The sequence below is a fragment of the Oncorhynchus mykiss genome, chromosome 12 (assembly GCF_013265735.2).
Source record: "Oncorhynchus mykiss isolate Arlee chromosome 12, USDA_OmykA_1.1, whole genome shotgun sequence".
NCBI classification, from domain to species: domain Eukaryota; kingdom Metazoa; phylum Chordata; class Actinopteri; order Salmoniformes; family Salmonidae; genus Oncorhynchus; species Oncorhynchus mykiss.
In genome coordinates this window covers 58,847,605-58,874,571 of record NC_048576.1, presented here as the reverse complement: position 1 = coordinate 58,874,571, position 26,967 = coordinate 58,847,605, and the positions used below count along the sequence as shown (strand labels likewise).

Below are 26,967 nucleotides of genomic sequence, written 5' to 3'. Positions count from 1 at the left end.
GCTAAAAAGTAGTTAAAAGTAGTAAGTACTTAAAAATTGCTATTCAGCGAAAATGCTAAAGCCCACCTAGCAAAATGTTGTTGAAAAGACGAATATGCCCCACGTCCACTCTACATTCAGATTCACAAATCCCTCAATGTGTTACAGACACAATCTCAAATATTTGTCTATGAACAATTATACTAAGCAAGCTGGTCCTGGGACTCTGTTCACAAACACAAACAGACCCCACAGAGCCCCAGGACAGCAACACGATTAGACCTAACCAAATCATGAGAAAACAAAAAGAGAATTACTTGACACATTGGAAAGAATGAACAAAAAAACAGCAAACTAGAATGTTATTTGGCCCTAAATAGAGAGTACACAGTGGCAGAATACCAGACCACTGTGACTGACCCAAACTCAACAATCATACATTACCCCAACATTTACACAGCATTTATTTACAAAATTCAAGTGCTAATTGTCATTATTCCACTACTGAAGCATGACACATATTTGAAATAACCAGCGTGACAAAATATACATTTATTATTATGCCATGCCTCAACCTTAAGTTAATTATTGCAAATACATACAGTATTAACAAAGGGGTTTCTATTCTGTTTTGATATTTAATATTAACAGAATTCTTCAACAAGATGGGACTACATTTTTTTTATTGAACCTTTATTTAATTAGGCAAGTCATTTAAGAACAAATTCTTATTTACAATGACGGCCTATCGGGGAACAGTGGGTTAACTGCCTTGTTCAGGGGCAGAACAACAGATTTTTACCTCATCAGCTCGGGGATTCGATCCAGCAACATTTCGGACACTGGCCCAACGCTCTACCTGTCGCCCCATGTAGCCTACAATTCCCAGCTCAGTTGTTTTCATTTTTTTTTTTCATTTCTCAAATGAGGTGGACAGGTCAGAAAATAGTGTGAACAGCTCTGGTCGTGTGACACAATACAAACTAACATGGTCCAAGCACACCATGACAGTCGTGAAGAGGGCACGACAAAACCTATTCCCCCTCAGGAGACTGAAAAGATTTTGCATGGGTCCTCAGATCCTCAAAAGGTTCTACAGTTGGGGATGTTCCTGAGCGTAGCTCCTGTACCTCTGCATCACTCAGTAGTCCCACACTATGCTGCTGCTGCAGAGGGGGTCGGCCCAAGCGTGGCACATCGCTCGCAGCACCTGGACACACACACACACAGTCACACACACAATCAACAACATATATCATCACAACACTAAATATGTTGTTGTACACTCACCTGTATAAGTAGTGGTCTCTCCCTGTCCTGAGCCAGGTACCCTAGAAGAATCCTCAAAACACCCGTCTGGGAATGAAGTTAAACACTTCAGCTATAACAGAGGCTTATTCAATCCCAACAATGATAGATTGAATCGACGCATAGTACAGAATGAATGACTGCCCAGTTCAACGTCAGTTCACAGTCTCACCTCATTCTTGTATTGGAGCAGCAGCAGTTTATGGGCAACGACAAACCGGGCCTTTTTGTTCTTCAACACCAGGTTCCCCATCACCCTGGACCTCTGTCAGACCTAGAGGAAGAAATAACACTTACATTATGAGAGAAAAAGATTGGACAAAGACGCAGACCGTTTGACACCTTTTTATAACCTCAAGCGATCTCACCTTCCCTTACATGTTGGCAGCCTTCACTGGCAGCCCAGTGAGCACTCTCCAGCCAGAACTCCAGGGACATTCTCCAGCAGCTTCTAGCACACCCTCTGCCACACCATGTCTGAGTGCGTGCAGGAGGAGAAGTGAGGGGCCAGCACATTAATCCTGCAAGGAAGAGATACACAATTGTGTAACTCTTCTGATGAATGGAAAAGTGTTGCAGTTGACAATGATCCATGCAGGATGAAAACATGTTGAATGCCGCCTTGCTTACCACTGAACACAAGCCTTCCCCAGTGTATGGGCCACTAAAGTCACGGAGCAGTCTTTTCCATCAGGTAACAACATTGTGCATTTGCAGTGAGTGACACACAATAACATACACGTTTTATGTAGACAGTTTAAGGGAAAACAGCCATACATAGGCTATTAATCAGAACGTACTATATTGAATTAAATAATTTGTATCTTCTGCATGGACATACAAACCTCAGAGCCTAAGACGTTCTCTAGCCAGCGCATTCTAAGGATGTTTATAAAAGCTAATTAAATGCTTAGTCCAATGGTTTTTCATCACAAATCTGTTGGTTACCACTCACCTGTGATGGTCTATAATGTGAACATTACAAATGCTCTAGGATCCAACAACGCCTTTATTTCCTGTGTAGGTTCCAGATTTTTGGAGTCAAACAGAAGGTCATGCTCCTATTCTACCAGGCTGTTATAAAGAGCATTCTATGGTATTTCAGCTTGGTTTGGCAACTTGTCAGTTACCTTAAAATCACAAATCAATCGCCTGGTCCAGACAGCCATACAGATGATGGGAGTGAGGTAGCACCCGTCACTGTAGTCTGTTTTTGAATAAACAATCAAACACTACAAGAAAATAATTTCCCCTCCCATGTACTCCACCCAGAGTTTCAGTTCACAGTCTCACCTCATTCTTGTATTGGAGCAGCAGCAGTTTATGGGCAACGACAAACCGGGCCTTTTTGTTCTTCAACACCAGGTTCCCCATCACCCTGGACCTCTGTCAGACCTAGAGGAAGAAATAACACTTACATTATGAGAGAAAAAGATTGGACAAAGACGCAGACCGTTTGACACCTTTTTATAACCTCAAGCGATCTCACCTTCCCTTACATGTTGGCAGCCTTCACTGGCAGCCCAGTGAGCACTTCCCCAGCTTCTCCCCTCAGGCAGACGCAACAGGGTTCCTCAGTGTAAGCTGAACAGATATAAGCCCTCCTTCATCCCCCTGTCAGTATGTAGGTGGAGACCATGTGCAATGTGATATACCCTGTATGTAGGTCTGATTAAATCATCTGTGATTTGGTGACCTATGTATGATATGATGAAAGAGCGCATTTTAATGTGAGATATTAATCTAACAAAGTACAGCCCAAGCATAATAGCATTTGGAGTATACATGAGGAGGTACTGTAGTTCTTGAGATGGCAGTAATTTAGGTAATATGTACATGTAGGTAGTTATTAAAGTGACTATGCATAGATAATAAAGACGAGGGGGGGGGGGGGGGGTAATGCAAATAGTCTGGGTAGCCATTTGATTAGATGTTCAGGAGTCTTATGGCTTGGGGGTAGAAGCTCTTGGACCTAGACTTGGTGCTTTGGTACCGCTTGCCATGCGGTAGCAGAGAGAACAGTCAATGACTAGGGTGGCTGGAGTCTTTGATAATTTTTAGGGCCTTTCTCTGACACCGCCTGGTATAGAGGTCCTGGATGGTAGGAAGCTTGATGTAAAGCCTGATGTGATGTACTGGGCCGTACCCACTACCCTTTGTAGCGCCTTGCGGTCGGAGGCCGAGCAGTTGACATACCAGGCAGTGATGCAACCAGTCATGATGGTGCAGCTGTAGAATCTTTTGAGGATCTGAGGACCCATGCCAAATCTTTTTAGTCTCCTGAGGGGGAATAGGCTTTGTCGTGCCTTCTTCACGACTGTCTTGGTGTGCTTGGTGCAGACCGCACCACCCTCTGGAGAGCCTTGCGGTTGAGGGCGGTGCAGTTCGTACCAGGCTGTGATACAGACCGACAGGATACTCTCAAATGTGCATCTGTTAAAGTTTGTCAAGGTTTTTGGTGACAAGCCAAATTTCTTCAGCCTCCTGAGGTTGAAGATGCGCTGTTGTGCCTTCTTCCCCACACTGTCTGTGTAGGTGGACCATTTCAGTTTGTCTGTGATGTGTACGCCGAGGAACTTACAACTTTCTACCTTCTCCACTGCTGTCCCTTCGATGTGGATAGGAGGGTGCTCTCTCTGCAGTTTCTTGAAGTCCACGATCATCTCCTTTGTTTTGTAGACATTGAGTGAGAGGTTGTTTTCCTGACACCACACTCTTGAGTGCCCTCACCTCCTCCCTGTCGGTGATCAGGCCTACCACTGGCAAACTTAACGATGGTGTTGGAGTCATGCCTGGCCATGCAGTCATGAGTGAACAGGGAGAACAGGAGGGGACTGAGCATGCACCCCTGAGGGGCCTCTGTTGAGGATCAGCGTGGCGGATGTGTTGTTACCTACCCTTACCACCTGGGGGCGGCCCATCAGGAAGTCCAGGATCCAATTATAGAGGGAGGTGTTTAGTCCCAGGGTACTTAGCTTAGTGATGAGCTTTGAGGGCACTATGGTGTTGAACGCTGAGCTGTCGTCAATGAACAGCATTCTCACGTAGGTGTTCCTTTTGTCCAGGTCTGAAAGGGCAGTGTGGATTTCAATAGAGATTGCATCATCTGTGGATCTGTTGAGGCGGTATGCAAATTGGAGTGGGTCTAGGGTTTCTGGGATAAGGGTGTTGATGTGAGCCATGACCAGCCTTTCAAATCACTTCATGGCTACAGACGTGAGTGCTACGGGTCAGTAGTCATTTAGGTAAGTTACCTTAGTGTTCTTGGGCACAGGGACTATGGTGGTCTGCTTGAAACATGTTGGTATTACAGACTCAGTTGAAAATGTCAGTGAAGACACTTGCTAGTTGGTCAGCGCATGCTCGGAGTACACATCCTGGGAATCCGTTGGGCCCTTCAGCCTTGTGAATGTTGACCTGTATAAAGGTCTTACTCACATGAGCTACAGAGAGCATGATCACACAGTCGTCTGGAACAGCTGATGCTCTCATGCATGTTTCAATGTTACTTGCCTCAAAGCGAACATAGAAGTAATTTAGCTCGTCTGGTAGGCTTGTGTCACTGGTCAGCTCGTGGCTGTGCTTCCCTTTTGTAGTCTGTAATAGTATGCAAGCTCTGCCACATCTAACGAGTGTCGGAGTCAGTATAGTACGATTCAATCTTAGTCCTGTATTAACACTTTGCCTGTTTGATGGTTCTTCTGAGAGCATAGCGAGATTTATTATAAGCTTCCGGGTTAGAGTCCCACTGATTGAAAGGGGCAGCTCTACCCTTTAGCTCAGTGAGGATTTTTATTATTTTTATTTAAACAGGTAGGCTGGTTGAGAACAAGTTCTCATTTGCAACTGCGACCTGGCCAAGATAAAGCAAAGCAGTTTGACACATACAACAACATAGAGTTACACACATAAAACAACATAGAATAAACAACCATACAATCTATAATACTGTAGGAAAATCTATATACAGCATGTGCAAATGAGGTAGGATAAGAGAGGTAAGGCAATAAATAGGCCATGGTGGCAAAGTAATTACAATGTAGCAATTAAACACTGGAATGGTAGGATGTGCAGAATGTGCAAGTTGAGATACTGGGGTGCAAAGGAGAAAGATAAATGCAGTATGGGGATGAGGTAGATTGAATGGGCTATTTACAGATGAGCTATGTACAGGTGCAGTGATCTCTGACAGCTGGTGCTTAAAGCTAGTGAGGAAGGTAAGAGTCTCCAGCTTCAGAGATTTTTTTAAGGTTCGTTCCAGTCATTGGCAGTAGAGAAGTGGAAGGAGAGACGGCCAAAGGAAGAATTGGCTTTGGGGGTGACCAGTGAGATATACCTGCTGGAGCGCGTGCTAAGGGTGGGTGCTGCTATGGTGACCAGTGAGCTGGGATAAGGCGGGGCTTTTACCTAGCAGAGACTTGTAGATGACCTGGAGCCAGTGGGTTTGGTGACGAGTATGAAGCGAGGGCCAGCCAACAAGAGCATACAGGTCGCAGTGGTGGGTAGTATATGGGGCTTTAGTGACAAAATGGATGGCACTGTGATAGACTGCATCCAATTTGTTGAGTAGAGTGTTGGAGGGTATTGTGTAAATGACATCGCCGAAGTCGAGGATCGATAGGATGGTCAGTTTTCCGAGGGTATGTTTGGCAGCATGAGTGAAGGATGCTTTGTTGCGAAATAGGAAGCCGATTCTAGATTTAATTTTGGATTGGAGATGTTTAATGTGAGTGGAAGGAGAGTTTGCAGTCTAACCAGACACCTAGGTATTTGCAGTTGTCCACATATTCTAAGTCAGAACCGTCCAGAGTAGTGATGCTGGACAGGCGGGCAGGTGCGGGCAGCGATCGGTTGAAGAGCATGCATTTAGTTTTACTTGCATTTAAGAGCAGTTGGAGGCCACGGAAGGAGAGTTGTATGGCATTGAAATTCATCTGGAGGTTAGTTAACACAGTGTTCAAAGAAGGGCCAGAGGTATACAGAATGGTCTCGTCTGCGTAGAGGTGGATCACAGAATCACCAGCAGCGAGAGCGACATCATTGATGAGAGAAGAGAGTCGGCCCTGGAATTTAACCCTGTGGCACCCACATAGAGACTGCCAGAGGTCCGGACAACAGGCCCTCTGATTTGACACACTGAACTCTATTGGAGAAGTAGTTGGTGAACCAAGCCAGGCAATCATTTGAGAAACCAAGGCTGTTGAGTGATCAATGTTGTGATTGACAGAGTCAAAAGCCTTAGCCAGGTCGATGAATACGGCTGCACATTAATGTCTCTTATCGATGGCGGTTATGATATCGTTTAGGACCTTGAGTGTGGCTGAGGTGCACCCATGACCAGCTCTGAAACCAGATTACATAGCGGAGAAGGTACGGTGAGATTCGATCGGTAATCTGTTTGTTAACTTGGCTTTCAAAGACCTTAGAAAGGCAGGGTAGAATAGATATAGATCTGTAGTAGTTTGGATCTAGAGTGTCTCCACCTTTGAAGAGGGGGATGACCACGGCAGCTACGGGAATCTCAGACGATACGAAAGAGAAGTTGAACAGGCTAGTGATAGGGGTTGCAACAATTCCGGCAGATAATTTTAGAAAGAGAGGGTCCAGATTGTCTAGCCTGGCTGATTTGTAGGGTCCAGATGTTGCAGCTCTTTCAGAACATCAGCTATCTGGATTTGGGTGAAGGAGAAGTGGGGGAGGTTTGGGTGAGTTGCTGTGGGGAGCGCAGGGCTGTTGACAGGGGTAGGGGAAGCCAGGTGGAAAGCATGGCCAGCCGTAGAAAATAGAAATTAGAAATTCTCAATTATTGTGGATTTATCGGTAGTGACTGTGTTTCCTGGCCTCAGTGCAGTGGGCAGCTCGGAGGAGGTGCTCTTATTCTCCATGGACTTTACAGTGTCCCAGAACTTTTTTGAGTTTGTACTACAGGATGCAAATTTCTGTTTGAAAAAGCTAGCCTTAGCTTTCCTAACTGCCTGTGCATATTGGTTCCTAACTTCCCTAAAAAGTTGCATATCATGGGGGCTATTCGATTCTAATGCAGAACGCCACAGGATGTGGCGTGCTGGTCAAGGGCAGACAGGACTGGAATGAACCAAGGGCTATATCTATTCCTGGTTCTACTTTTTTGACAGCATGCTTATTTAAGATGGTCACTTTTAAATAATAACCAGGCATCCTCTACTGACGGGATGAGGTCAACATCATTCCAGGATACCCCGGCCAGGTCGATTAGAAAGGCCTGTTCGCTGAAGTTTTTTAGGGAGCTTTTGACAGTGATGAGATGTGGTTGTTTGACCGCAGACCCATTACGGATGCAGGCAATGAGGCAGTGATCGCTGAGATCTTGGTTGAAAACAGCAGAGCTTTATTTGGAGGGTGAGTTAGTTAGGATGATATCTATGAGGGTGCCCGTGTTTACGGATTTAGGGTTGTATCTGGTAGGTTCATAGATAATTTGTGTGAGATTGAGGGCATCAAGCTTAGATTGTAGGATCGCCGGGGTGTTAAGCATGTCCCAGTTTAGGTCACCTAGCAGCACGAACTCAGAAGATAGATGGCAGGGAATCAATTCACATATGGTGTCCAGGGCACAGCTGGGGGCAGGGGGTGGTCTATAGCAAGCGGTGAGAGACTTGTTTCTGGAAAGATACATTTTTAGAAGTAGAAGCTCGAATTGTTTTGGTACAGACCTGGATAGTAAGATAGAACTCTGCAGGCTATCTCTGCAGTAGATTGCAACACCGCCCCCTTTGGCAGTTCTATCTTGCCAGAAAATGTTATAGTTAGGGATGGAAATTTCAGGGATTTTGGTGGTTTTCCGAAGCCAGGATTCAGACACGGCTAAGACATCCGGGTTGGCAGAATGTGCTAAAGCAGTGAATAAAGCAAACTTAGGGAGTAGGCTTCTAATGTTAACATGCATGAAACCAAGGATTTTACTGTTACAGAAGTCAACAAATGAGAGCACCTGGGAGTAGGAGTGGAGCTAGGCACTGCAGGTCCTGGATCAACCTCTACATCACCAGAGGAACAGAGGAGAAGTAGGATAAGGGTACGGCTAAAGGCTATAAGAACTGGCCGTCTAGCACGTTCGGAACCGAGAGTAAAGGGAGCAGGATTCTGGGCACAATAGTATAGATTCAAGGTATAATGTACAGACAAAGGTATGGTAGGAAGAGAGTACATTGGAGGTAAATCAAGGCATTGAGTAATGATGAGAGAGATATAGTCTCTAGAGACGTTTAAACCAGGTGATGTCATCGCATATGTGTGAGGTGGAACAACATGGTTGGTTAAGGCATATTGAGCAGGGCTAGAGGCTCTACAGTGAAATAAGACAGTAATCACTAACCAGGACAGTGATGGACAAGGCATATTGATATTAGAGAGAGGCATGTGTAGCCAAGTGATCATATGGGTCCAGTGGGTGGTTGGGCTGGCTGGGGACACGGCGATTCAGACAGTTAGCAGGCCGAGGCTAGCAAGCTAGCAGTTAGCAGGCTGGGGCTAGCAAGCTAGCATAAGGGCCTTAGATGGAGGAAAGTCTGTTTTTGCCTCCTCGTGCGGTGACGTCGATAGACCAGTCGTGGAATTAGTAGGGGTTCCAAGTAGCAGAGGGGTTCAAGTCCAATTGGCAAAATGGGTATAGTGGTCCAAGAAACTGGCCGATGGATCAGCTAACAGTTCAATATGCTCTAGATAGCCAGCAGGCCGCGGTTAGCAGAATGGGCTTTCAGGGGACGTAGCGCCTGAGGGGCCTGCTGGGATCCTTGGGCAGATTATTGTCGGTATTCCAATCGTGAAGGATCAGCGGGGTTTTGTGCCCCGTACCGGCAGTAGAAGGGGTTCGGATATTGTAGCCAAGTAGGGGACTGGTGGGGACGAGACAGGACAAAGACGTCTGACTGCTACGCCATCTTGGATTGAACATGTTGCCTGTAATCCATGGCTTCAGGTTGGGGTATGTATATACAGTCACTGTGGGGACGACGTCATCGATGCACTTATTGATGAAGCCAGTGACTGATGTAGTATACTCAATGCCATCGAATGAATCACGGAACATATTCCCGACTGTGCTAGCAAATCACTCCTGTAGCTTAGTATCTGCTTCATCTGACCACTTTTTTATTGACCGAGTCACTGGTGCTTCCTGCTTTAGTTTTTGCTTGTAAGCAGGGATCAGGAGAAAATAATTATGGTCAGATTTACCAAATGGAGGGCGAGCGAGAGCTTTGTACGTGTCTCTGTGTGTAGAGTAAAGGTGATCTAGAGTTTTTTTCCCCTCTGGTTGCACATTTAACATGCTGGTAGAAATTAGGTAAAATTGATTTAAGTTTCCCTGCATTAAAGTCCACCGGCACTAGAAGCTCCGCCTTTGGATGAGCGTTTTCCTGTTTGCTTATGGTTTGGTAAGATTACCCACTCACCGTCGGATCCTTACAAGGCACCAGGCCTACGTCCCCGATATCTTCGTCTCTTTCTCCTGCGAATGACAGGGATGAGGGCCTTGTCGGGTGTCTGGAGTAAATCCTTTGCGTCCTTCTCGTTAAAGAAAAAAATATTATTTCAGTACGGGGTGTGTAATCGCTGTCCTGATATCTAGAAGCTCTTTTCGGTCATAAGAGACTTGTGGCTGAAACAGTATGTACAAAATAAGTTACAAATAACGTGAAAAAACACACAATGGCACAATTGGTTTGGGGGACTGCAAAAACAGCAGCCATCTCCTCCAGCGCTATTATCAAAGCAGGGGATGTAAAGCCATAATACCATAATGTCAAAAGCCACACGTAAGTCTAACAAAACAGCTCTCGTTTTATCATCAATTTCTCTCAGACAATCATCAGTCATTTGTGTAAGTGCTGTGCTTGTTGAATGTCCTTCCCTATAAGTGTGCTGAAAGTCTGTTGTCAATTTGTTTACAGTAAAATTGCATTGTATCTGGTCAAACACATTTTGGTCAAACACATTTTTTTCCAAAAGTTGGTTGGTAACAGGCTGATTGGTCAGCCAACGCGACTCTAACCAGAGCATAACGGACCTATCTATTATTTTATTTTTATTTTTCACCCCCGGATTCCCATCGCAAACGGAACATTTGAGCTCCTGGGCTACAATATCCAGACCCACGACCGGTCCATTGATGTCACCGCATGAAGAGGAATAAACAGACTCCCCCCATCGCGACGTCCCCAAAGGCTAACTCTCTAGCCCTTGCTATCTCCTTGCTTGCAAATTCGGCCTGCTAACTGCTAGCTTGTTTAGCCCGGTCCGCTAACTGCTACCGTGTTTAGCACCGTCTACTAACTGTTAGCTTGTTAGCACAGGCCTGCTAACCATCTGAATCGCCGCGTCCCAAACACTCACTGAACCCATATTTACTTTCTATCCCTTTTCGATTTTTAATTTGTTTATACCTTCCGGTAACCTGCCTCACCCAATGTGATACGGAACCGCTATTATCTTTACATTTTTAGAACACACTCAAGAACCTTCAGAAGCTAACCAGCTAACTGGCTACAAGCTAGTTAGTCATTGTTAGTTTTCTAACCTGGATAACACTCGCCAGTCCAGCTTCCCTGCCCCATCCACCGCTGCCCCTTGGACACTGATCACTTGGCTACATAGCTGATGCAGGCTGGACTGTCCATTAATTCACGGTAATCCATTCTGCTTGTTTATGTTTTATCTGTCGGCCCCAGCCGCACTTAGGCTCTGTGTGTAGTTAATCCGACCCTCTCTGCCTAATCAATCGCCATTCTACCTGCTGTTGTTGTGCTAGCTGATTAGCTGTTGTTGTCTCACCTACTGTTTTAGCTAGCTCTCCCAATTCAACACCTGTGATTACTGTATGCCTTGCTGTATGTCTCTCTCAAATGTCAATATGCCTTGTATACTGTTGTGCAGGTTAGTTATCATTGTTTTAGTTTACAATGGAGCCCCTAGTTCCACTCTTTATACCCCTGATACCTCCTTTGTCCCACCCCCCACACATGCGGTGACCTCACCCATTACAACCAGCATGTCCAGAGATACAACCTCTCTCATCATCACCCAGTGCCTGGGCTTACCTCCGCTGTACCCGCACCCCACCATACCCCTGTTTGCGCATTATGCCCTGAATATATTCTACCATGCCCAGAAACCTGCTCCTCTTATTCTCTGTCCCCAACGCCCTAGGCGACCAGTTTTGATAGCCTTCAGCCGCACCCTCATACTACTCCTTCTCTGTTCCGCGGGTGATGTGGAGGTAAACCCAGGCCCTGCATGTCCCCAGGCACCCTCATTTGTTGACTTCTGTGATCGAAAAAGCCTTGGTTTCATGCATGTCAACATCAGAAGCCTCCTCCCTAAGTGTGTCTTACTCACTGCTCTAGCACACTCTGCTAACCCTGATGTCCTTGCCGTGTCTGAATCCTGGCTCAGGAAGGCCACCAAAAATTCTGAGATTTCCATACCCAACTATAACATCTTCCGTCAAGATAGAACTGCCAAAGGGGGAGGAGTTGCAGTCTACTGCAGAGATAGCCTGCAAAGTAATGTCATACTCTCCAGGTCCATACCCAAACAGTTCGAACTACTAATTTTGAAAATTACTCTCTCCAGAAATAAGTCTCTCACTGTTGCCGCCTGCTACCGACCCCCCTCAGCTCCCAGCTGTGCCCTGGACACCATTTGTGAATTGATCGCCCCCCATCTAGCTTCAGAGTTTGTTCTGTTAGGTGACCTAAACTGGGATATGCTTAACACCCCGGCAGTCCTACAATCTAAGCTAGATGCCCTCAATCTCACTCAAATCATCAAGGAACCCACCAGGTACAACCCTAACTCTGTAAACAAGGGCACCCTCATTGACGTCATCCTGACCAACTGGCCCTCCAAATACACCTCCGCTGTCTACAACCAGGATCTCAGCGATCACTGCCTCATTGCCTGTATCCGCTACGGAGCCGCAGTCAAACGACCACCCCTCATCACTGTCAAACGCTCCCTAAAACACTTCTGTGAGCAGGCCTTTCTAATCGACCTGGCCCGGGTATCCTGGAAGGACATTGACCTCATCCCGTCAGTTGAGGATGCCTGGTCTTTCTTTAAAAGTAACTTCCTCACCATTTTAGATAAGCATGCTCCGTTCAAAAAATGCAGAACTAAGAACAGATATAGCCCCTGGTTCACTCCAGACCTGACTGCCCTCGACCAGCACAAAAACATCCTGTGGCGGACTGCGCTAACATCGAATAGTCCCCGCGATATGCAACTGTTCAGGGAAGTCAGGAACCAATACACACAGTCAGTCAGGAAAGCTAAAGCCAACTTCTTCAGGCAGAAGTTTGCATCCTGTAGCTCCAACTCCAAAAAGTTCTGGGACACTGTGAAGTCCATGGAGAACAAGAGCACCTCCTCCCAGCTGCCCACTGCACTGAGACTAGGTAACATGGTCACCGCCGATAAATCCATGATTATCGAAAACTTCAACAAGCATTTCTCAACGGCTGGCCATGCCTTCCGCCTGGCTACTCCAACCTCGGACAACAGCTCCCCCCCCCCGCAGCTACTCGCCCAAGCCTCTCCAGGTTCTCCTTTACCCAAATCCAGATAGCAGATGTCCTGAAAGAGCTGCAAAACCTGGACCCGTACAAATCAGCTGGGCTGGACAATCTGGACCCTCTATTCCTGAAACTATCCGCCGCCATTGTCGCAACCCCTATTACCAGCCTGTTCAACCTCTCTTTCATATCGTCTGAGATCCCCAAGGATTGGAAAGCTGCCGCAGTCATCCCCCTCTTCAAAGGGGGCGACACCCTGGACCCAAACTGTTACAGACCTATATCCATCCTGCCCTGCCTATCTAAGGTCTTCGAAAGCCAAGTCAACAAACAGGTCACTGACCATCTTGAATCCCACCGTACCTTCTCCGCTGTGCAATCTGGTTTCCGAGCCGGTCACGGGTGTACCTCAGCCACGCTCAAGGTACTAAACGATATCATAACCGCCATCGATAAAAGACAGTACTGTGCAGCCGTCTTCATAGACCTTGCCAAGGCTTTCGACTCAGTAGCCTCGGTTTTTCGGATGACTGCCTTGCCTGGTTCACCAATTACTTTGCAGACAGAGTTCAGTGTGTCAAATCGGAGGGCATGCTGTCCGGTCCTCTGGCAGTCTCTATGGGGGTGCCACAGGGTTCAATTCTCGGGCCGACTCTTTTCTCTGTATATATCAATGATGTTTCTCATGCTGCGGGCGATTCCCTGATCCACCTCTACGCAGACGACACCATTCTATATACTTCCGGCCCGTCCTTGGACACTGTGCTATCTAACCTCCAAACGAGCTTCAATGCCATACAGCACTCCTTCCGTGGCCTCCAACTGCTCTTAAACGCTAGTAAAACCAAATGCATGCTTTTCAACCGTTCGCTGCCTGCACCCGCACGCCTGACCAGCATCACCACCCTGGATGGTTCCGACCTTGAATATGTGGACATCTATAAGTACCTAGGTGTCTGGCTAGACTCTAAACTCTCCTTCCAGACCCATATCAAACATCTCCAATCGAAAATCAAATCAAGAGTCGGCTTTCTATTCCGCAACAAAGCCTCCTTCACTCACGCCGCCAAACTTACCCTAGTAAAACTGACTATCCTACCGATCCTCGACTTCGGCGACGTCATCTACAAAATTGCTTCCAACACTCTACTCAGCAAACTGGATGCAGTTTATCACAGTGCCATCCGTTTTGTCACTAAAGCACCTTATACCACCCACCACTGCGACTTGTATGCTCTAGTCGGCTGGCCCTCGCTACATATTCGTCGCCAGACCCACTGGCTCCAGGTCATCTACAAGTCCATGCTAGGTAAAGCTCCGCCTTATCTCAGTTCACTGGTTACGATGGCAACACCCATCCGTAGCACGCGCTCCAGCAGGTGTATCTCACTGATCATCCCTAAAGCCAACACCTCATTTGGCCGCCTTTCGTTCCAGTTCTCTGCTGCCTGTGACTGGAACGAATTGCAAAAATCGCTGAAGTTGGAGACTTTTATCTCCCTCACCAACTTCAAACATCTGCTATCTGAGCAGCTAACCGATCGCTGCAGCTGTACATAGTCTATTGGTAAATAGCCCACCCATTTTCACCTACCTCATCCCCATACTGTTTTTATTTATTTATTTTTATTTTTCTGCTCTTTTGCACACCAATATCTCTACCTGTACATAACCATCTGATCATTTATCACTCCAGTGTTAATCTGCATAATTGTAATTATTTGCCTACCTTCTCATGCCTTTTGCACACAATGTATATATAGACTCCCCTTTTTTCTACTGTGTTATTGACTTGTTAATTGTTTACTCCATGTGTAACTCTGTGTTGTCTGTTCACACTGCTATGCCTTATCTTGGCCAGGTCGCAGTTGCAAATGAGAACTTGTTCTCAACTAGCCTACCTGGTTAAATAAAGGTGAAATAAAAAATAAAAAAATAAAAATTTGAGCCAGTAAAGGGGGCTTTACTATTCTTGGGTAGCTAAATTACTTTTGCTTCCCTCCAGGCCTGATGGTGCACACTTTCTATGAGGCTTTGATTGAAGATATGGCAAATATGAGTAGAATTATCATCCGCTATTAACCTCCGAAAATGTCCATCCAAGTTGTCAGACACTGGTGGCTTGTCATTGTTGATAGACAACAGTAATTTTTTCATTGCTTCCACACTCACTTTATGTAATTCAAAATTACAATGCTTGTCTTCTAAAATTTAATACGTTATACTTGTGTAGTGTCAGAGTTTGTTGCTGGCATCTCATGCCAAGGTTTGCTAATCTTGCCAATGAACAAAATAATTGAAGTAATAGTCAATACCAGTGGGTTTTGTGATGAATGAGCCATCTGATTCAACAAATGGCGGAGCTGAGTTTGCCTTTTTTCCCAAAGTTTCATTTGTATTCCAAAGCTATTTACTATCATTCTTTATATCATACAGTGTCTTGCAAAAGTATTCATCCCCCGTGGCGTTTTTATGCGGGTGTCGGCTATCAACGGTTAACACTTGATCTGATTGAATCTAGGCCTTACACTCATTCAGGCTATTTTACAGTGCTTGCAAAAGTATTCATCCCACTTGGCATTTTTGCTATTTTGTTGCATTACAACCTGTAATTTAAATGGATTTTTATTTGGATTTCATGTAATGGACGTACACAAAATAGTCCAAATTGGTGACGTGAAATGAACAAAAATAACTTGTAACACGCACATAGCTGCAGTAGGTCAGGGTGGCAGTAGGTCAGAACTGTCTCAGCCTGACCAGCATAGCTAGAACATCCGCGTAGTTCCTGAGGACGGTCCTCTCTGCAACGTACCTTCTGATTGTGGTGTGTCCCTCTGTGCGTGCCAGCTCATATTCCTCCCTTTCTGTGTCAGCTCCACCTCTTAAATACTGACGCTCCTCTCCGGCAGAGACCAGAGGCCGCCCACACACACGACTGTTCTTCGTACAACGCAGCGTGATACACTTCACCAGGGCCTGTTCTGAAGGGCGATCCTGTCCCCCTGTGTGACAGGCCTCTGTACGACTCTGTTCCACCACTCTCTCACGTTGAACGTCTTATGATGTAGACTGATCCCTCTGAAATTGAAAAAACTAAAACACTAAGTAAGTGTTAATGGAAGGGGATGCAAATAGCCTGGCTACCCTATATTAATCATGGTTTTATGGGAGGACCGGTGCTGACCTAGTCTAATTAATTGTAGGCTTTATGTGGCTAGTAACCCTAGAGCGGTATCCGAATACTTATACTAACCACACTAACCTTTCTATTTGTGACCTAACCTATTGTGGAGGCCAGATCATCTGATGCAGCACTCCATCATTCTCCTTGGTCAAATAGACCTTACACAGCCTGGAAGGGTGTTTTGGGTCATTGTCCTGTTGAAAAACAAATGATAGTCCCACTAAGCACAAACCAGATGGGATGGCATATTGATGCAGAATGCTGTAGTAGCCATGCTGATTAAGTGTTTCTTGAATTCTAAATAAATCACAGACAGTGTGGTGGTTAATTTATTTACTATCAAATGAGGAGAGACAAACTTATCACACAAGTCAGAGTTATACTTAAACTAAATCTTTATTCACTTATTAATAAGGGAGCAGGTCAATACAACACACACATATAAAGTGAATCTATTGAGTGCTCTATGTTAATGATAGCTGGTCGACATTGAGAGCCCCAAGACAAAGATACAAAGGTATTTTATAGCCAAGATACACCCCTTTCAGTCTACATGCCAAACAACAGATGTATGGAATGGGTCACAAGGTTAAGATGTGTATGAAAGATACTTATAATTCACAGCAGACAGTATCTTCTGTAAAAAAAATATCATTGTGTAGAGACCAGGGTCTGGCCCTGAAGTCATCTCTCCTTGGTACCTCATAGAACAGAAACATTAACTCATGCTATGGAATGCAGTCTCTTTAGGTTTTATCACCCAACAGACATCAAAAATCTCCTGTCAGTGTTAAATCTCCCAGAGGCCCACTTGCAGTTCACACAGACACAATAGAGTTATAAGAACCCTCTATTATGTTGCATAAAACAATCATTTGATGCAATAAAATAATTATAACATAATCTTGTAATTTCTCTCACATTCCCCCACGGACCGACCCTGGCGCGCATGACCCATCACATCACTGAATAGTTTGCTGATCTGTTCCTCGGAAGGCGACCACCAGTCAGGAGGCACAGTGCATTCGGATAAACTCTGAGGAGTAAAACAGAGACAAGTAAATATTTGTTAAGATGAGTTTTTATTTTTTTATTTTTTAATGAATAATCAACAATGAAAACAATGAGATTTTGCAAACATCTGTTCACACATCTCTTTGGGAGTGTACATGTTGCTGTAGTAAACATACTGTACCTTTATTAGCATACCAAGTTGCCCTTTAACCCTAAAAGCGTCCCAAGGGGTCAAAAATGTCAGAAATTCAAAACACTTTTTTATCCTTTTGAAATGTTAGGACTTTGTCAATAAACTTGTTGCCAACAAACTAGAAACATTTACCATAATTTCTGTTTTGATATGGAGGAATCTATCTTTGGATAATAGTCGTGTAACCTTGTAACTCAAAATTCTATATTTTATATTAGAGTTGTGTCTGATGTTCACACACATACAGTTGAAGTGGGAAGTTTACATACACCTTAGCCAACTACATTTAAACTCAGTTTTTCACAATTCCTGACATTTAATCCTAGTAAAAATTCCCTGTCTTAAGTCAGTTAGGATCACCACTTTATTTTAAAAATGTGAAATGTCACAATATTAGTAGAGAGCTTTCATTTCTTTCATCACAATCCCAGTGGGTCAGAAGTTTACATACACTCAATTAGTATTTGGTAGCATTGCCTTTAAATTGTTTAACTTGGGTCAAACGTTTCGGGTAGCCTTCCACAAGCTTCCCACAATAAGTGGGAATTTTGGCCCATTCCTCCTGACAGAGCTGGTGTAACTGAGTCAGGTTTGTAGGCCTCCTTGCACACGCTTTTTTAGTTTTGCCCACAAACTTTCTATATGATTGAGGTCAGGGCTTTGTGATGGCCACTCCAATACCTTGAATTTGTTGTCCTTAAGCCATTTTGCCACAACTGGAAGTACACTTGCGGTCATTGTCCATTTGGAAGACCCATTTATGACCAAGCTTTAACTTCCTGACTGATGTCTTGAGATGTTGCTTCAATATATCCACATAAGTTTCCTACCTCATGATGCCATCTATTTTGTGAAGTGCACCAGTCCCTTCTGCAGCAAAGCACCCCCACAACATGATGCTGCCACTCCCGTGCTTCACGGTTGGGATGGTGTTCTTCGGCTTGCAAGCCTCCCCCTTTTTCCTCTAAACATAACGATGGTCATTATGGACAAACAGTTCTATTTTTGTTTCATCAGACCAGAGGACATTTCTCCAAAATGTACGATCGTTGTCCCCATGTGCAGTTGCAAACCATAGTCTGGCTTTTTTATGCGGTTTTGGAGCTGTGGGTTCTTCCTTGTTGAGCGGCCTTTCAGGTTATGTCGATATAGGACTAGTTTTACTGTGGATATAGAGACTTTTGTACCTGTTTCCTCCAGCATCTCCACAAGGTCCTTTGCTTTTGTTCTGGGATTGATTTGCACTTTTCGCACCAAAGTACGTTTATCTCTAAGAGACAGAACGCGTCTCCTTCCTAAGCGTTATGACGGCTGAGTGGTCCCATGGTGTTTATACTTCCGTACTATTGTTTGTACAGATGAACGTGGTACCTTCAGGCGTTTGGAAATTGCTCCCAAGGATAAGCCAGACTTGTTGAGGTCTACAATTTTTTCCTCAGGTCTTGACTGATTTCTTTTGATTTTCCCATGATGTCAAGCAAAGATGCACTGAGTGAGTTTGATGGTAGGCCTTGAAACACATCCACAGGTACACCTCCAATTGACTCAAATTATCTCAATTAGCCTATCAGATGCTTCTAAAGCCATAACATCATTTTCTGGAATTTTACAAGCTGTTTCAAGGCACAGCAACTTAGTGTATTTAAACTTCTGACCCACTGGAATTGTGATACAGTGATTATAAGTGAAATAATCTGTCTGTAAACAATTGTTGGAAAAATGACTTGTGTCATGCACAAACTAGATGTCCTAACTGATTTGCCAAAACTATTGTTGAAAATGTTGTTTTAATGACTCCAACCTAAGTGTATTTAAACTTCCGACTTCAACTGTATTTGCCCTCTCTTTGACTACAATGTTCCCACCTGATCTTGCCTACCTTCCGGCTTTGTGGACAAAGACTGCCATTGTTAGGGCGGAGACATGAGCATTTCGTCATTATATCCACAATCTCTGCCTAATATCGCCCAATATTGGTGGCCTTCTTAGGTCGTATCGGTATGTCAGATTAGCTCAATCGCCAGTTTCTCCGCCTCTGAGTATCACAGAAACACCATTTTTTAAATGAATAACAGACAAATGTTCATAACAAGTGGCTATGGATGAAATTGATTTTAAGAAATCTGTTCAAAACATGAAAAATACAACATCAAATTTCACTAGAATTGTGTGATTTTATTTATGTGTACGTAAATAAATATTATGCTTATTTTGGCTAATTTAAACCATTTAATTGTGTAACAAAAGGTTAATAAAATAAAAAGTGTCACTGCTTAACAGACATTGTCTCTGCAATTATTACTAATTTGGGGTAAAAAACAACAACATCCTGTTGGCGCTTTTAGGGTTAATACAGATGTAGGACCTTAATCTGTTCACCTGTTGCAGTAGAACTTTCCTGCAGTGCATGACATTTTAAACTTGTACTATATTTGAGGTTTAAAAAGGCTTTTGAAGTTAGTAATTTCCACTTTGAAATTTCTGATTTGATTTTCCCTTATGAAAATTGTATGAACCCCTACAAAAATGTAGTCCACATAATAATTCACATTTCCTGTTGGTTCAGGATTATTTTCCTGCTGTAGCAAACTGGCTCAAATTAAGATCCTATATCTGTACCATGCCTGTTGCTTTAGTACACATCTCTTTAGTAGGATACATGTTGCTTTAGTACACCTCTTCAGTAGAAATAACACCAGTACCTCTGAGGCAGGTAACTTTGACAGGGTTTTGAGGGGCTGTCTCTCCGGTCCAGGCTCTCCTGAGTGAACCGAGCGCTTCCTTTTGCCCAAGCCGCACGAGTACTTGAGCTCATCCGTGGTGAAGACAGGCAGTCCTTCTTGGACGAGTTCACAGCCTCGTCCCACTGCTTGTTGGTGAAGAAGAGGGGGTAGTTCCCCAGGAGCTGTTTACTGCCCTGAGGAGGGGTACGGAGAACGGAAGAGGATGACAAGAGGCTAGTAAAGGGAGGACGGTGCATAATGTCTCGAATGGGTTGAACGGAATGGTATCAAACCATGTGTTTGATTCCATTCCATTTCTTATCCCATTTAAAGTGCCACCATCCAGTACTGGTGAGAATGGTACAACTTAGTTATGAGCTCTGAGTACGCTGCCATAGAGCCATCAGGTTAGGGTTCAATTCCATTTCAGTTCAGCTAATTGAGGAAGTCAACTGAAATGTATTATCCATTTTTTTCCTCGTTGAAAGGCAATGAAAGGAAAAGGAAAATTAGAATTGGATTACAGTTGACTTCCTGAATTGAATACATTTAAATGGAATTGACCCCAACCCTAATACCCTAACAGGGTAATGAAAAGTGCATTCATGCTTACAAAGTGCAGATATTCACGCGTTAGAACAAGGTCGTTAACTTCATGCTCAATGTGTAATGGAGAACTATGATATTTTTCCATTTCTCAATTAAATCAATAGCATTATTTGTGTTACACATCTGATATATACAGTGCCTTGCGAAAGTATTCGGCCCCCTTGAACTTTGCGACCTTTTGCCACATTTCAGGCTTCAAACATAAAGATATAAAACTGTATTTTTTTGTGAAGAATCAACAACAAGTGGAACACAATCATGAAGTGGAACGACATTTATTGGATATTTCAAACTTTTTTAACAAATCAAAAACTGAAAAATTGGGCGTGCAAAATTATTCAGCCCCTTTCAGTGCAGCAAACTCTCTCCAGAAGTCCAGTGAGGATCTCTGAATGATCCAATGTTGACCTAAATGACTAATGATGATAAATACAATCCACCTGTGTGTAATCAAGTCTCCGTATAAATGCACCTGCACTGTGATAGTCTCAGAGGTCCGTTAAAAGCGCAGAGAGCATCATGAAGAACAAGGAACACACCAGGCAGGTCCGAGATACTGTTGTGAAGAAGTTTAAAGCCGGATTTGGATACAAAAAGATTTACCAAGCTTTAAACATTCCAAGGAGCACTGTGCAAGCGATAATATTGAAATGGAAGGAGTATCAGACCACTGCAAATCGACCAAGACCTGGCCGTCCCTCTAAACTTTCAGCTCATACAAGGAGAAGACTGATCAGAGATGCAGCCAAGAGGCCCATGATCACTCTGGATGAACTGCAGAGATCTACAGCTGAGGTGGGAGACTCTGTCCATAGGACAACAATCAGTCGTATATTGCACAAATCTGGCCTTTATGGAAGAGTGGCAAGAAGAAAGCCATTTCTTAAAGATATCCATAAAAAGTGTTGTTTAAAGTTTGCCACAAGCCACCTGGGAGACACACCAAACATGTGGAAGAAGGTGCTCTGGTCAGATGAAACCAAAATTGAACTGTTTGGCAACAATGCAAAACGTTATGTTTGGCATAAAAGCAACACAGCTCATCACCCTGAACACACCATCCCCACTGTCAAACATGGTGGTGGCAGCATCATGGCTTGGGCCTGCTTTTCTTCAGCAGGGACAAGGAAGATGGTTAAAATTGATGGGAAGATGGATGGAGCCAAATACAGGACCATTCTGGAAGAAAACCTGATGGAGTCTGCAAAAGACCTGAGACTGGGACGGAGATTTGTCTTCCAACAAGACAATGATCCAAAACATAAAGCAAAATCTACAATGGAATGGTTCAAAAATAAACATATCCAGGTGTTAGAATGGCCAAGTTAAAGTCCAGACCTGAATCCAATCGAGAATCTGTGGAAAGAACTGAAAACTGCTGTTCACAAATGCTCTCCATCCAACCTCACTGAGCTCGAGCTGTTTTGCAAGGAGGAATGGGAAAAAAATTCAGTTCAGTCTCTCGATGTGCAAAACTGATAGAGACATACCCCAAGCGACTTACAGCTGTAATCGCAGCAAAAGGTGGCGCTACAAAGTATTAACTTAAGGGGGCTGAATAATTTTGCACGCCCAATTTTTCAGTTTTTGATTTGTTAAAAAAGTTTGAAATATCCAATAAATGTCGTTCCACTTCATGATTGTGTCCCACTTGTTGTTGATTCTTCACAAGAGAATACAGTTTTATATCTTTATGTTTGAAGCCTGAAATGTGGCAAAAGGTTGCAAAGTTCAAGGGGGCCGAATACTTTCGCAAGGCACTGTATATTTTCAAATAACGTAAAACGAGTGTGAAAAAGGCCATTCTTGAACATGGGGTGAGACATTGTTACTAATTTGTAAATAAAGCCAGTTTGTTATTTAGAATCATTTCTTTCTGTTTTTAGAGGGAGAGAAACCAAAAACCTACAGTCATCTCATGGGTCTCCCAGGTAAGGCCACAGTATTGAACCAGCATCTGTAACAACACAGCTTGTACTGCTATGCAGTGTCTTAAACCATTGCGCCACTCAGGCACTGTATAACATGAGTGGTCGGAAGAGGGCTCTTGGGCAGCAAATTGAGCACATTGTCTCACTTAAGTTAAGACTGACGTGGTGCTTATTTCGTATCCACATACCAAGTCACCATCTCACATGAATCTGCATAAATTGTAGAAATTGCCATTACTGTGCTCTATTATCCCGAAAGCCCCGTACTGTACCTGGTATGTTGTCCAGCTTGTTGCGCAGCTCTTCATTCTCCTTCTGCAGACACAGCATCTCCTGCTCCAGCTCCACACAGCGAGGGCAGCAGCTCTCCTCTTCCTCCTCCGGCAGGGTGGACGAGGGGTGGCCATAGGACTCCGAAGGGGCTGGGGAGCTCCAGCCCCCAAGGTTATTGCTGGGTGACACCCTAAACTCGGCCGATGGGACTCGCTCTCCCTCGAGGCCCAGGTCCGGGTGGGGCTGCTGGGGCCCGGTGAACAGGTAGCTCTGGAGGGACTTTGTGAAGATGTGCAGGAATGCGTATGTTTGTTTTTGGCTCCAGTGACTGTGCTGTGCTTCATCATCAGGATCAACGGTGGAGCTCTCCCTGGGCTGTGGCTTGCCCAGGTTGGGGCAGTGACCCACTTGACCCGCGTCTGGCTTTGACTCCCCCCCAGGCCTAGAGAGGCAGCTTTCCTCCTGCTTGATGTGGGTGGTAACGGAGGAGGGCAGAGGATCTTGGGGCTCCACGAACCGGCCATCGTTGAGGAGAGTGAGTACACGGCTACACTCCTGTGCGAAAGCATCCAAGATGAGACGGTTTTCTAGAAGCAGAGGAGTCAAGACACAATGATAGCCAAGGCATTCAATATGACATTCAAGTCAATCAGTATATTTTGGCATCAACTTTTTGAGCACATTTCTACATTTCCACTGTCCTGAATTACTTGTCCTGATTTACTTGTCCTGAATTACTTGTCCTGTTTCACTTGGCATTGAATTGATGGATCAAAAAAGATCAGCATCGACTAGATCGGTTGTTTATCATACTACTGTAGGATTGCTTGAGTTTTATCCCTTTCTCAGGCACCTCTACTTGACTCTCAGATTCTGTATAAAGGTGTCACAGTGCAACATCCTGTTGAAGCCTGTCTGTTTCCGGTCGTGGGGGGCATCGTTACTAAATGGTTCTGTCAACCATTTGAGCTGTGCTACACTGGTTTCTGCATCGCTGCTCTGGCTTCCTCATCACCCACGTTCTCCCACTCTCTATCTGGCTTTTCCTCTTTCAAATGTTCTACCATCTTTTACAATAGTGCAGGGTCCCTCTATTCAATTGCACTCTTGTAAAGGAAGATGAGTCAGACCTCAATGTCTAGGCCTGTACTTGTCTATTTCTTGCCATTGCTGCCTCTGGTTCCTATTTGCGGCTTAAAGGCCTAATGCAGTCAAAAACATATATTTTTTTCTGTGTTTTATATATATTTCCACACTATGCGGTTGGAATTAGTTGATAGACCAATAAGAAAGTTCCAAACCTCTATGCCAATAACAGTTAGTTTTCAATTTTCTCCTCTCCCCTCAGACCACTCCCTGACGGTCCTAGAGAAATTGTTGCTTGACAAAATAGGTCTTGCTAAGAAGATATTTGTTGTTTATTTTTTATTTGAAAATACTGGGGCCATACTTGAGAACATAAGCAAGCATTGAAAGTCCAATGGGTTCTCATGCACAAAATGCCAATGAAAAGTGTAGATTAAAATTCATGTGAGAGAACGCTAAATTGTAGCTGGTCTCATCAGATAACATGGCACACGTTAGCCCTATGCTAACCTCAACAGATGGTACTGATTATATCCAGGCACAACTTCTTCATTGGCCTATAAAAGATCTTCGACTTCATATCTACCAACCAATGGCATTTCTTAAAATAGGTCAATCCCAAGGTTTTTTGTTTATTAGTTTCACACGCATCCATGTGCTTTTATGGGGAAAAATAAGTTTCTTGTATATTGTAAAAAAAAAAAAGAAAAGAAAAGTAGGACCTTATAGATTTGGCAAATAGCAGTCAGGCTATCATTGTCAACCTTGCTTCTCAGTGGCACACACTGCTAAAGCAGATGACTCACAGCTGATACTGCACTTTAACCTTTTAACACAAACTTTTTTTTTTCTTCTTTTTTTTGGTTGCCTACCTCCCTTATCTCACCTCATTTGCTCACATTGTATATAGACTTATTTTTCTACTGTATTATTGACTGTATGTTTGTTTTACTCCATGTGTAACTCTGTGATGTTGTATGTGTCGAACTGCTTTGCTTTATCTTGGCCAGGTCACAATTGTAAATGAGAACTTGTTCTCAACTAGCCTACCTGATTAAATAAAGGTGAAAAATAAATACAAATAAAGGGTTCAAGTCTACCTGGCTACCCGGATTATTTCTTGCTAAGAAGCTATTTTTATTCCTTTTTCACCATTTTAATTGAAAGCAATCACTTACTTGTTACCCAGAAATGATTTGATATTGAGATAAAAACGGCTACATTGGACCTTTTTAGTGTTGGGTTGCTGTTGAGAACTTTTGACAAATGCATTTGATTTTATGTAAGCTGATGTCCTCCCCCTCCTCCTCCTGAGGTTTGTAAGAATATTTTAAAGATAAGCACAACGCAGAGGATGAGAGGACTAGCATAAACGATCAATGGAAATAATGTTTTTTCTGTAATATCAATGGGTCAGAGACATGGGAGGAATTTCAGTCCGGGACTCATAGCTACATGGCAAGTTTTCATTGGACCAAATTGTTTATGCATTGAATCTGAAATAGGATACTTGTTATTTGGCTATTGGTCCAGTTTTATTGCAAGGAATTGTAATTGGTCATCCACAGGCTAGGGCTGGGTTATAAAACTACATCCTGTCCCTTTGTTCTGTGGAGAGAATCATTGAGGACAGGGGAGCATGAACATCTACCTCACCGCATGATGTGTCATCTTTGAATTTACCTATTTTCCTCCCCCTTGCTTTGGGGTCTGTGTTATTGAAGAATGACATCAACTGCTAACATTTGGTGCCGTGACCCGGGTAAATTGGTCTGAACAACAACAAGAAAAAACAAATCAAATCTGTTGATCCAGAAGGAAGAGAGAAGGCTGAGCGCAATCCACTTTGGGAGTCAACTCTTAATCTCCTAATTGATGGCAGAAGTGCTGGGTGAGTGTAGACCCAATATCATTTTAAAAGAACCAAATCAGGGTAAAATTTGTGCATGCAATGAGTGATATGTATCTGTGATGTATAAGGTTCAAGTCCATTGTTCTCTATTATAGGGATTTAAGTCCTCTATTAAAAGGTTAGAGTCCTTTCTTTTTGTGAAACCTTCTTGTTGCATAGAAGGGAGTTGCTAATTGAGTAGCAATCTTTACACATGTGGTTAATGTATGCCTTCAACAAGCTTTTTGAAGTGAACATACATTTTTATTGGTAACCAGGCTCTACATAAACAATTTGTGTTCTAGAAGAGGTTTGAGTCCTCAAAAGGGATATATTTTGGGGTTAAATAAATATATAAATATATAAACATAGAAATATATAATATACAACTTTTTAGTTAATATAATGCCATTGTTAAGTGGGAAAATCACTCTGGAAAAGGGTGGAACAGCTCCTCCGGTTGTGAGCATGAAAGATATTTAAAATTCACTGTCTAGTGATATGAAGAACCATTTCAAAGTATAGGCAAGAGATAATAAAGAAATATTGTCATTGTTGACAAAGGTGGAATATGGAATCTGTCTGACATACAAAAAGCTTGGGGAAAAATACAGAGAATGTCTAATTCCTTGACAAAGACTCTTTGTCTTTAACTGTTTTAGCCGAAGTAAGAAAAAAGGATGAGAAATTATCTCTAGAGAATAAAAGGTAGTAAAGACAAACCTTCAGTGACAGTAATTACACATACAGTGGGGCAAAAAACTATTTAGTCAGCCATCAATTGTGCAAGTTCTCCCTTCTTCACAAGGTTTTCACACACTGTTGCTGGTATTTTGGCCCATTCCTCCATGCAGATCTCCTCTAGAACAGTGATGTTTCGGGGCTGTTGCTGGGCAACACAGACTTTCACTCCCTCCAAAGATTTTCTATGGGCTTGAGATCTGGAGACTGGCTTAGGCCACTCCAGGACCTTGAAATGCTTCTTACGAAATTCTGTTCCGAAAACACTAGACGACCAGTTCTTATAGCCTTTAGCCGTACCCTTATCCTACTCCTCCTCTGTTCCCCTGGTGATGTAGAGGTTAACCCAGGCCCTGCAGCCGCTAGCTCTACTCCCATTCCCCAGGCGCTCTAATTTGTTGACTTCTGTAACAGTAAAAGTCTTGGTTTCATGCACGGTAACATTAGAAGCCTCCTCCCTAAATTTGTTATATTCACTGC

The 26,967-nt window shown here is 43.7% G+C and overlaps 1 pseudogene; it reads right to left on the bottom strand.

Moving 5' to 3' along the window:
- Positions 1 to 1,120: 1,120 nt before the first annotated feature.
- LOC110538920 lies at positions 1,121 to 23,836 on the bottom strand (annotated as a pseudogene).
- Positions 23,837 to 26,967: the final 3,131 nt, after the last annotated feature.